General features: G+C 37.7%; 1 pseudogene; it reads left to right on the top strand.

Moving 5' to 3' along the window:
• Nucleotides 1-4338: 4338 nt before the first annotated feature.
• LOC132055067 (small nucleolar RNA U3) lies at nucleotides 4339-4450 on the top strand (annotated as a pseudogene).
• Nucleotides 4451-7872: the final 3422 nt, after the last annotated feature.

The following is a 7872-nucleotide window of genomic DNA, read 5'->3' as shown; positions in this document are numbered from 1 at the left end:
TCGATATACAACTTTTAAGAAAATTTTTCCCAAAACCAACGAAATTTCTGGTTGAATAAGGTTCCCCCCCCCCCGGGGAAAATGGCCATAACCCCGTACGGTGTCCGGTTGACCTCCATAATATACCGTTGGAAAGGTATCTCAAAGATCTAAAACTTTCAAGAATTAATTTTTCCCAAATCTCTAATGAAAGTACTCGAAAATGGGCCATAACTACAGACTATCTTAGACTCAAACGAATTTAGAAGGCCTTAAGAATAATTTTGTTTTAATTTCAAAAACGACCGTTTATCATCCAGTTCATCCAAATGAATTTGTATAGCTAAAATATCACCTTTATACTATATTCATACATTCACACTTAATTCGAATTTACGGGATGTTGCAATGAGCTTCTCCCATAATATGTCGGCGTAATCCTATAATAGCTGGAACACACGATCTGCCTCGATATCCGAGGACTCCGTCTCTAGTAATCTTAAATGGCGACTTCTATTTTTGAGGAGCTATGTCTCTATAATGAACTAGCATGGCATCCTCATACTGGCGCTTCTTAACTTCGGCTACTAACATTGAGGTCGCTAAATCTTTAATAGTAACTCCTGCATCACTGGAGTCCAATAGTCAAACTCATAGGCTAGCTAACTGGTGAAGCTCCTGAGTTAACTCCCGTTTCTCTGGCCACAAATAAGATAGGCTACCCATGATCTGTGGCTAAGGGCATCAGACACTACATTTACTTTCTCTAGGTGGTACAGAATATCAATATCATAATCTTTCAATAGTTCTAACCACCGCCTCTAATGCAAATTCAACTCCTTCTGCTTGAAGATATACTGATGGCTCATATGGTCTGTATATATATCAACATAAAAACCATATAATTAATGCCTCTATATCTTCAGCGCAAAAATCATTGTAGTTAGCTCTAAATCGTGGTCGGGTAATTCTTCTGTGCTTCCGGGGCCTACCTCGAAGCATAAGCGATAACCTTACCGTGCAAAAGATTAACACACAACCCAATCAATGCTTGAAGCGTCATAATAAATAACATAACCTCTAATCTTACCGGAAGTGTTAGAACCGGCGCCGAAGTCAACTGTCCTTCAACTTCCCGAAAACCCGCGCTCACAAGCCCTTACCCACAAGTTAGTTGCCTTTTGGGTCGGCTTCGTCGGTGTGTGGAAAGGGAAGAGAAACCTTCTACAAATCTTCGTAATATCCCCGCTAAAACCCAGGAAACTACGAACCTCTGTCGGTGTCGCGGGTCTAGGCCAATTTTTTCATGGCTTCGTCTTCGTGTATCAACCCCGGGTGCCCTCTTACGATATAATGTGCCCCAGAAAACCACGAATTCAACCGTAACTCATATTTAGAGAATTTTACATACGGTTTACGATCCAAGGATTTGGAGTACCACACGCAAATTATTTGCATGCTCTGCCTCTGATCGGGAGTAGACTAGAATATCATCGATCAATACAATCACAAATTGATCTAGAAAAGGTCTGAATACGCAGTTCATCAAATCCATAAATATTGCTGGGTCATTAGTCAAGCTGAGTAACATCACACGAAACTCAAAGTGACCATATCTAGTCCTGGAAGCTGTCTTCGGGATGTCCTTCTCTTTGACCCTAACTTGATGGTAACCTGACCTTAGATCTATCTTCGAGAAACTTTTGACACCCTGCAACTGTTCAAATTAATCATCAATCCTCGAAAGTGGGCACTTATTCTTTATCGTCACCTTATTCAACTGTCTGTAGTTAATACACATCTGTAACGAGCCATCTTTCTTTCTTACAAACAACACAGGCGCTCCCACATCGATGCACTAGGCCTGATAAAGCCTTTCTCGAGCAAGTCCTTCAACTGCTCCTTTAGCTCTCTCAACTCAGCAGGTGCCATCCTATAAGGAGGAATATATATCGGCTGAGTATCTAGTGAAACATTGGTAGCAAAGTCAATCTCCCGCTCTGGCGGAAGACCCAGAAGCTCGTCTGGAAACTCATTAACCACTAAAACAGATTAAAGAGCCGTGACTCTGCTTCTGCATTCTGAACTCGAACTATATGATAAATACAACATTTTGCGATCATCTTCTTTGCCTTAAGATAGGAAATAAACCTACCTCTCGGCGAAGCTGTATTACCTTTCCATTCAAAGACCGGCTCCCCCGGAATTGACCAAACTGACCATTTTGTTCGTAATCAACATTAGCATAATAAGAGGCCAACCAGTCCACAGCCATAATAACATTGAAGTCCACCATATCTAACTCAATTAAATCAGCTACGTTATGACGATTATGGATTATAACTACACAACCTTTGTATATTCGTCTGGCTATCACGGGATCACTAATAGTTGTAGACACCTCAAAAGGTTTAATCAACTCGTGTTCCACCCTAAATTTATCAGCACTAAAAGGAATAAAATATGACAGCGTAGAACCTGGATCGATTAATGCATATACATCATGAGAGGAGACTGATAGTATACCCATGACAACATCGTAGTGATGAATCAAGATCCTGTCGACCAGCCAATGCATAAATGCGGTTCTGAGGATTACTTGAACTGGATGCTCTACCTCTGCCTCTACCACAACTGGCTGGTGTCTGAGAACCCTGCCTGGGAGGGCGTATCGATGACGAAGAACTAGCTGCAGATCCTGTGGTTGAACTACACCTCTACTACCTCTCGACGGACAATCTCGCATAATGTGGCCTGGCTGACCACAGGTATAACACACATCCGAACCCAAACGACACTGTCCGCCATGAAACTTACCACACTGAGCACATCGTGGTATAGATGGCCTCATCTGGCTAGAACCACCTCTAAACTGGGAATTGGAAGCCCTGGAACTCTGACTAGGCTCAAAATAAGTGGGTCTATAAAACCTCGGTCCTGGGAACTGTGAAGGCGCACTAGCTACTGGATAGGTTGAACGCCTGGAGAACTGCTGTCTATGACCACCTCGGTGCTCACCAAAAGACCCAGAAAATCTAGCTCTGACCCCTATCACGCTCTCAATCAACCCGCTGGTGCTGCTTCCTCTCCTCTGAACCCAGAGTGTATGCCTGGATACGAGCGATATCTATACCCCCTGAAGTGCGGCCATCATACAATCATTAATCAAATGCGTCCCAAGTACACCGACAAATCGGTGTACCCGATCCTCCAGCTCAGCTACAATTGTGGGGGCATACCTGGCTAATGAATTAAAAAGAAGACTGTACTATCGAACACTCATATTTCCCTGGCATAAATTCAGAAACAGCTTGTCCCTCTCGGCATAAGTTGATTTTGAAGTGCAACAATTAAAGACCAACCCATTTGAAGGGCAAAATCTAAAGAACCGCACCCATCACAACTGAAAATTTATCGTTGAATGTATTGGATATTCTGCATATAGGGTTTGTTTTCACATGTTCAAAGTGGAGTCGGACCACTAAACTTTTGTTTTTTATCTTATATGTGTCGTTCGTTGATTGGAACAATTGTATACTCTATTCACCATATGATGGCGATATATATCTCTTTACTAAATTTGTCCAGAGAAATATGTGCAAGGAAAATACAATGGCCATGCATGAACTAAGGCGTCTGATAATATTTGGTTGAAATATAAACAAAAATGTTATTTGAAGTTGGAGCTTAAAAATATTAGAGACAAACGGATTTTAAATAGGCCTTTGCCCATAGAAACTACATATTTTTTTAATTTATTTGCAATTTTTGAAGATGGGGCTATGTTTAGTTATAGTTTTTGCAAATAATATTTGGTTGTTTGAATGTATAGAAAGTGAAAACATAATTTTAGGTGTTTTTCAAATTTCAAATACAATTTCAAGTTGTAATTTCAAATACAACTTTAAATTGTAATTGAAATTATTATGGTCAAACGTGGACTTTCAAATAAAATTAAATAAATAAATAATTTTTATGGCCAAACGGATCCTAAAAATTTATTATATCCGATTCTGACTAGCTTGGAATTAAGGCTTTAGTACCGATAAATCTTTTAAATTTTAAGAGGCGCAAAGGGTCAAAACTGCCCTTAAAGATATTTGAAATAGTTTTTCTTTTACCCTTTTCTATATTATCATTAAATAATAGTATTTATGTATTTTCAACGTTTTCACAACAATTTTAGGATAGTAATTTTTCATGGTGCAAATGGCTTGACAGAAATTCTATTCCCATGATATAATGGTTATTGTGGAAAATGGAAATCAAACTTAAAGTTTTTAATTTTTCTACCACAAAAATTCAACCTAATTAAAAAAGGAAATTCTCTAAAGATGAAGCAGAAGATTGATAAAAAGAACGATCTTACTTGAACAGGATCTGTTCTATAGGCTCGTACCACTGTATCTTTGAGTTCTAAGGAGACAGGAAATCAAGTCTGGTTGATGAATTCTGGCCATTAGATCAGAAGTTTGATAAAAGAGGAATAGCAAGATATTATTCAATCTTGAAGAATTGTTCCGGCCATAGGGTGATTAAGGAGGGAAAATTTTCAAAGGAATCCCTCGAAAGTTGGCTATTCGCGAAGTCCGTTAGAAATTCCTTAATGACGATCCAATTCACGTTTTTTTATTAATGAGTTATTCAAAGGAAGCCACTTAAACTATCCTAACTTGATTAATAAATTGCAATGCTTTAGCAACACCTATTACTATGTTATATCTAATACAACAACAACAACATATCCAGTGTAATTTCATATAAGTGGGGTTTGAGGAGGTACGCAAACCTTATTCTTACCTTTATGGGGTTGAAAGGTTATTTTCGATAGACATCCGACTCAAGAGAGAAGTTACTGAATTCTCAATTTTCGTCTTTTACCCATAAAGAAAACACTTCAAAATAATTATGTTCCACTTCTCAAAAATATTATTGTTATCATATTATTGCTATGAAATGACACTTATATTTTCTCCTCTTATAAGAGGGAGTTAAACAGCGCAGCGTCAACATGTCAGCCTGGTAATGGGGTGTTTCCGTCATTTTCTGCAAATCTGCTAAATCTGTTGCTGTGCTATGTTGTGCTTTACGCTTAAGGAGATGGACCTCATTTACTTATTTCCTCATGTATCTCCCTGGAGAGATGTCAACGTGGGCCCCAATGCTTCTTTATCTTTCCACGCGTTAGCTTTTGGAACATGCAGTACAAAATATGGGTCCCATGTGAACTCTTTATCAATTGTAGCCTTTTAAACAATTTCTATTTTATTTTTTATTTAACTTTTTAAACATGCTAAGTTTAATTTGTAAAAACACAATAATAAATTAGCGATTGAAAAAGGTAGCAAAGCTTGATTACGTAAAGAGACAAAAATGTAAAATGTACTCCCTCCGTTTATTGTTACTTATCAGCTACGGACTTTGTACACCCCTTAAGAATTTATAAATAAAGTACATCTTTTACCATAATATCCACATTAATTGGCATATGACTTCTTAATGGATTTAGAAAATGACTTGGAAGAAATTATTTATGCTAAAGGCAAAACAGAAAAAAAAATAATGTATTATTTTTCTCTTAATATGCATAAGTGAACAAGTAAAAATAAAAATCTATTTTAATAATGATGAATAAGTAAAAGTGAACGGATGAAGTAATTAGCCCAACCTTACATAGAACACAAAAGTCTAAATTGCTTTGTTTAATATGAAAGTAAACTTTTCAACTCAATAATTTAATGATTCTAAGTATATGTATATAGAGTAATTCAAAATTCATAAAAAAATTAACCCTCAATTTTAACATTTTTATCAGTACTTAGGCCTGTGCACAGCACGGGATTTTATAACTAGTATAACATATACATTTTTTTGCGCGGATTGCCCTTCTTTTGGGGTGGTCTTTAAATTTTGCTCCTCATATTTGTGGTCTTTAAATTATGCCCATCATATTGCTAGTCTTTAATTTTTGCCCATCGCATTGCAACTCTAAGCGTTCGCGAGAAATCGCGAGGTTCCGAGTTCGAACCCCCGCTCAAGCATAAATTAAAAAAAAAGTGCAAGGCAAGTTTGGGTCGCGTGTGTGCCGGGACCGCATACACTTATATTAATTACCAAATTTATGCCGGACCGCGTATCTATGCCTTATGGGCAGACTTGGCGTAGGGTACACGGTCGGCGTAGCTTTTCGTAATTTCTTAACAAGTTTACGGTGGGGGGGGCATACTTACGGGCAAACTTTTAATGGAGAAACTTTTGTATGCGGGCCAGATAAACTTGTGAAAATTACCAAAATTATGCGAATGTCGGCATACTTATGCCAAGTCTCCATAAAACGCTAGTATGCGGTCCCGTATAACTGGTAGAATTCTTCATGTGCCGTACGCTCTTGATAGAGGCATAAGCGAAATTTAAACTTCTGTCTTGCGCATTTTTTAAAAAATTTTATTTGTGTGGGAGTTGAAACCTAGAAATCTTAAATTTTTAGGCTGAAGGATAAAATTTAAAGATTTCAAATCTTAGAAAATGACTACCCAAAAGAAGGGCAATTCGCAGAATTGCCCTAACATATACAACCAACATATGTAACACGTTTCACCGAGCAGGACCACTAAAAGTGTAACTCTTCTGCAATTTGGTTTGTTTTTACTTGTTGAGCGGACCACCGATCATTTTCTTGTGTTATTGTTCCTTTTTCAGAAACTTTAAATATTTTGCCCATCGCACGTGTACGAATCACATTTTTGGGAAACTCAATAACCATGCTCCATTAAAAGTTATGATAATACTATTTGGTTGAACTTGAAAAATAATATTTGAATCTGCATTTTAAAAAATAAAATAATTAAAATTGAAATAGTAAGTGGCGCAGCGAAGATTTTCATTAAGGGGGTTCAAAAATATAAATAAGTAATTAAATACGCGAAGAAGTCAATGGGGTACAACATCTATAGGCGAATTTAGGCATCAAATTTGGGTAACGTGAACAAATGCTCACTCGACTAAACTCGATGTGTATAATTCTAAAAATATGTTTAATATTAACTGAAGGAAACACATAGTCAAACCAGGTTGAGTGGAGCACTGGTTAAGAGTTGTGTTTATTTCCTCAAGCTCTAGGAATCGAACCCAAGATCTAGCATGTTTTATGCATTTTTTTCTTTCTAAAGTAGCCTTTTAACTTTCTTTTTTATATTATTCTAAATTCTTTTTCTTCTATAATTCTAATTACCCAAAAGTAAATAACGTGTTTCTTTTTTTATATTACATCTAATGACTTTTTCTTTTTTTGTTACACCTCGGCAATTTCGTGACGTTGCGTCGTGAATGGACTGACGTCGGTCAAGGCGGACGCGAGACCTTCACGACTACAAGAGAGCGATTGGCAGCCTTACTGTGTATACGACGAGATTTTTAGGTCATCGGACTTGGCGAACTAGGCTCGTTATGAGAGCGAAGTATAAGTTATGATTGGGAAGGGTAACGAACTAACGAATGTTTAGCAAGGATTTAAGGACGAGTTATAATGTCCATTAGATCGTTAAGGAGGTGTTGCACAAGTACCAAGAAGGTTCCATAAGGATTCGAGATCCGAAACGAGCGACGAGAACGAAATCGAAAAGCGGGGAGTTATACGGTCTAATGTACGGACCGTATATTTTATACGGCCCGTATATCTGGCCGTAGAACCCTTCCAGTGAAGGGTGAAATTTCTGGAGATTCTGGAAGGAACATATGGTCCAATATACGGACGTGATATTGTCGTATATTCAATGCAGTCGGGTCAAATTCTATTTTTATAAAGGCACGGTTTTCCCTTCTTTTTCTCACTTCTCACTTCTCAAACACTCTCCAAACCTCTAGAAACCTCTCCATATCACCTTAACACATATC

Source organism: Lycium ferocissimum, chromosome 4, assembly GCF_029784015.1.
Source record: "Lycium ferocissimum isolate CSIRO_LF1 chromosome 4, AGI_CSIRO_Lferr_CH_V1, whole genome shotgun sequence".
In the NCBI taxonomy this organism is placed as follows: domain Eukaryota; kingdom Viridiplantae; phylum Streptophyta; class Magnoliopsida; order Solanales; family Solanaceae; genus Lycium; species Lycium ferocissimum.
The sequence above is the reverse complement of the archived record's forward strand: the minus strand, read 5'-3'. Positions and strand labels throughout refer to the sequence as shown.